Genomic DNA, 5014 nt, shown 5'->3' on the forward strand with positions numbered 1-5014 from the left:
GCTACCAAGATGGACTTTCAACCATAGTGTCACTCAAAGAGAGAAATCATTCAACAAGCATTCAAGATTGGAACTCAAATAAAGACATAATTAAGGAAAACATAATAAAACGTCAATGAAATAATAACATCCTAGGGTTTACAAATCCAAGTACCCACTAGGGGTTTTAGCCATCCATGGAGCAAGATGTAATCAACAATGAAATCGAAAGTAAAAACATGTAATCCATAAGAAAACCGTCATTATTTTATCTCCACTTACTTAAGTAGCAATCTTGGTGTTTCTATTCCTTATTCCCTGTGGATACGATACCCCACTCACCTGGGATTTATTACTTTGACAAACCCGTGCACTTACAGGTCACACGTAAGGGGCGTTGTCAAGTTTTTGGCATCGTTGCTATGGAATAGATGATTTGGAAACATTTTGCACTTTGCTATTTTAGCTATTTACCATTCATTCTATTTCACATTTTCTCTTTCTATCGTCATTCTGATTTGTTTTTCATTCTTTTAGTGCAGCTCCAAGTTATAACCCTAAGGAATCCTTTGGCAATTGTTGAAGGAGATCCTGAACTTGAACGTACACTCAGAAGAAGGGGTAAAGAACCTGTGCAAGAACCGTTAAATCTAGCTGAAGTAGAAGGTGAAGGGTCAAAAATATAGTAAAGCAGAATGAACAACAGAGAACACTTTCAGACTATGCTAGATCCTTAATTATTGGCACGCAGTCAAGTATCATGCCGCCCTCGATTATAGCTCCAAATTTTGAGCTAAAGCTAGCATTCATTCAAATGATACAGCAGTCAGAGCAGTTCAATGGTTTGGCCGATGAGGATCTAAACAATCACATTGAAAACTTCATGGAGGTTTGTGACATACTGAAGATCAATGGTGTTATGGATGATGCTATAAGATTGAGGGCTTTTCCATTTTCTCTAAAAGGAAGAGCCAAACAGTGGCTCCATTTATTGCCAAGAGCTTCCATCACAACATGGAACGAAATGCTTGAAGCCTTCCTTGCAAGGTGCTTCCCTCTGGGAAAGTCTGCAAAGCTTCGTAATGAGATATGTTCATTTGTACAGATGGAGTTTGAATCCTTGTTTGAGACTTAGGAGAGATTCAAGGCCCCTTGCAGAAGTGTCCACAACATGGGTTCTCCGAATGGATGATCATTCAGACTTTTTACAATGGGTTCAATCCAAGTACGAGACAACTTCAAGATGCCACCGCAGGAGGAACAATGGGGAACAAGACCCCTGAAGAAGCCCAACAATTGGTAGAAGAAATAGCTATGAATAACTACTAATGGAATGCAAGAGAAAAGAAGAAAGTTGCTGGACTCCATGAAATTGTTGTTGTTACATCTCTGGCATCCCAAGTAGAGGCATTGAGCAAGAAATTGGATACATTGACTTCGCCGAGGGTAGCCGCTATCACATGTTTTGATAGTTGTGGGGTTCACATATGCCATCCGATTCTCCTATTTTGATTGCCACTTTAGCCCCAACTGAACAAGTAGATTTTGTGGGCAATTTGGGAAGAGTACAAGGCAATCCTTATAGCAACACCTACAAGCAAGGATGGAGAAACCACCCAAATTTCTCATGGACTAACCAAGGGCAGCAAAATGCCATGGGACCACCAGGTTTCCAACAACAAGCCCCGACCATGGAGAATCGAGTTTCAGGCTTGGAGATTCGGATGACCGATTTCGAGAAAGCTTTGACTAGATTTGTGCTATCATCGGATACATGATTTCAAACGGTTGAAGCTACACTTCGCAACCACACCACTTCATTACACAATCTAGAGAATCAAGTGGGGCAAATTGCAAAGTCTCTATCGGACAGACCTCAAGGGAGTCTACCTAACAACACTGAAACTAATCCGAGGGAACATGTAAAGGCGATCACTTTGAGGAGTGGTCATGAAGTTGAAGATAGACCTCCTAGTGAGAAGACCAATATTGAAACACCCGAGGTCATGGAGATTGAGGAAAGAGTAAACAAGGAGAAGGTGGTGGCACCACCACCTTACAAGCCAAGAATCCCTTATCCTTCAAGATTGAAGAATGACCAAAATGATGAGCAATACAAGAAGTTCTTGGGACTATTCAAGTAATTACACATCAACATTCCTTTTGTAGAGGCGTTGTCTCAAATGCCTCGGTATGAGAAGTTCTTAAAGGATCTTTTGACCAACAAGAGGAAGTTGGAGAAGAGTGCATTGGTAATCCTAGATGCCTCTTGTTCAGCGATGTTGCAAAAGAATATACCGAACAAGAAGAATGACCGCGGAAGCTTCGTGATTGCATGCAACATTGGTAATATTGGTGAAAAGATGGCATTAGCGGGTTCAGGGTTAGTATCAACGTCATGCCATACTCGTTCTTTCAGAAGCTAGGCTTGGGAGAGCCTAGGCACACTCGAATGATATTACAATTGACAGACCGAATGGTAAGACATCCGAGGGGTATCATTGAAGACGTGCTTATCAAGGTTGACAAGTACATATTTCCTGTAGACTTCATAGTGCTGGATGTAAATGAGGATGTAGATGTTCCTTTGATACTTGGGAGGCCATTATTGCGTACTTCCAAGGCACTTATCGACATGGACAGTGGGGAGCTGACACTGAGGATTGGCGATGACAAGTTGACCTACCGCCTCACCGAAGCCATGAGACATTTTCCTGACTTTGATGATACTCTTTATTTCCTTAACACTACCGATGAACTAATTGATGAATATGTGCAGGAAATGTTGAATCCGGACCTATATGAGGGCTTACTAGACCAAGAGGTATATAATGAAGATGTGATGATGATTGATTTAGAGGAGAAGGTACCATCTACTCCGGGGATCATGAAGAAAGTACTCCGGAAGATGAAGAGAGCAAGGAGATGCCACAAGAAACGCTCCAAGGCTATTGGGGATGTGCAAGAATGGATCAAGGATGATGAATCCTTGTACACTAACAAGCTCAATAAATCTTCCTCTACCCTCAAAAGACTATATGTCCCCGTGAGGTAAGGCAAGGTACGTCAAGCTAAATGACTTTAAACAAGCGTTTCATGGTAGGAAACCCATGTTATTTGTTGTTTTCTTGTTCTTAGTTTAGTGTTTTTATGAATAAGGCTTGAGTGTTGGTGTCTTGATCTTTTAGATGCTATTGCTATGCTTTTTCTCATGGATTGTTCAGTGTTATCGTGTGCTTTAATGTGTGTGGCAAAGTTCTTGATCATTTGAGCATGTTTTAAATGTTTCTCTAGTTAATATTACATTATAAGGCAAGCTTTGATTGTGTATACAAGTTCAGTAATTTTCTGCAGAGCCTGTAGATTTTTCTATGTTAACCAGAGAAGGCACACGGCCGCTCAGAGCTCATCTTTAGAGGACACAGGGCATGCGTTTGTGCTTGTGAACGACCTTGTCATGGTCACACGCCCATGTGTTAATTCCACAAGGGCGTGTGTTTCTCTGTAGAGACTTAGAGATTTATCCCGAGAAGATACAAGGGCGTACGTCTGCCCTTGTGTCTGACCATATGACCAACACACAGGGGCATGTGAGTGCCCCTATGAGTAACCCTATGAAAGATCCACACACCCGTGTAGAATTTCCACAAGGGCATGTGTTACACTTCGAATTTTCCTCGGTTGGACCGAGAAGCCACAGGTGCGTGTTGGTGCCTCTATGGGTCAGGCACACGGGCGTGGGGAATTTCCACACGCCCGTGTGGATGCGTTCAGAGATAATGTGTGCTATCCCGAGGGCACACAAGGGCATGCATCTGCTGCTTTGAAGCCCTCCTGTGTAGTCAAACGGGCGTGGGTAATTTCCACACGCCCGTGTGGATGTGTAAAATTCCAAGAGACGTGGGTTTTCCTTAAAATCGCTTCGTATATCTTCATCTTCACACCTCCAATCGCTTAGAAAATACATTCTTTCATTCCCCCGATCTTTCAACATCGATTTAGCAAGATTTTACGTGAGTTTTCATCTCCTTCTCGTCGGTAAACTTTCTTTCTCTCATTTCTTCGCCATACTTGATTTTAATTGGTTAAAATGTTGAATGTTGTTTCGTTTCTATGAATAGATTGTCCATGCATGTTTAGAATGAGTTTAGAGACAAAGTTGTGGTCTATTTGTGGAATTTTGGCATGTGGCCATGTTGTTTTAACACCCCGTGATTCCATACGGGCGTGTGGAATTTCCACACGACCATGTGGATTCCTGTAGTATTGAGCTATGAGCTTCTTTGATAAATTCTTGTTCAATTTTGGCAGATATGGCACCCCGGTCTCCTGAGCCTTCTCCTGAGCCGGAGAATATTGGATTCGCTATTCCCGAGCACCAGGTCTGATTTGAGAGGCTATCGAAGCTTAGGTTTGGACAGTCATGGTTTTTGGATTTGGGTGAACTAAGAGAGGTGCAACGAGGCTATGAACTAGCCGCTAAGGTTAAGGAGATGTTGGCCGTAGGAAGCTGGAGAAGGTTATTATTGATTCGAGAGCCAGCTATCCTCACATTGACGCTTGAGGTTCTAGCAAATTTTTAGTTTGACCAGTCATATTCCATATTTGATAGTATTGACACCATGCAATTCTGAGCATTTGGACATTATTATAGTATGAGTGTTACACAGTTTTCAATCTACATAGGATTGTATGACGAGGCTTTTACTGACATAGAGGAGTACAAGCGCTTACTCACTGATTATCCCGACAGCTTGACTCTTCAAAGAGTATACAGGATGTTATGTGGATAGGGTCAGTATGGGCCAAGAGTGTCTAAGGCCAAGTGCCTGTCCCGGCCGAGCTATAGATACATACATGCAGTGCTCAGTAGATCAGTAAATGGCTGAGGTGAGAGCACAGGTGTTTTGAGACAGCAGGTTTTACTTTACTTATTTTTTATGCTCCAGTGTGAGCCGATTCATCTGGAGTATATCATGGCCGATTATCTTTGTTATCAGGGCTAGTATGCCAAAGTCGGTATTCTATTCTAAGG

The 5014-nt window shown here is 42.2% G+C and overlaps 1 non-coding gene across 1 annotated transcript; it reads right to left on the bottom strand.

The window, feature by feature from the left end:
• Positions 1-1051: 1051 nt before the first annotated feature.
• Positions 1052-1157, bottom strand: LOC120254964. The gene has a single exon (XR_005534843.1). It is a non-coding gene; the product is annotated as a small nucleolar RNA R71 (small nucleolar RNA).
• Positions 1158-5014: the final 3857 nt, after the last annotated feature.

This window comes from Dioscorea cayenensis, unplaced genomic scaffold (assembly GCF_009730915.1).
Source record: "Dioscorea cayenensis subsp. rotundata cultivar TDr96_F1 unplaced genomic scaffold, TDr96_F1_v2_PseudoChromosome.rev07_lg8_w22 25.fasta BLBR01000770.1, whole genome shotgun sequence".
NCBI lineage: Eukaryota > Viridiplantae > Streptophyta > Magnoliopsida > Dioscoreales > Dioscoreaceae > Dioscorea > Dioscorea cayenensis.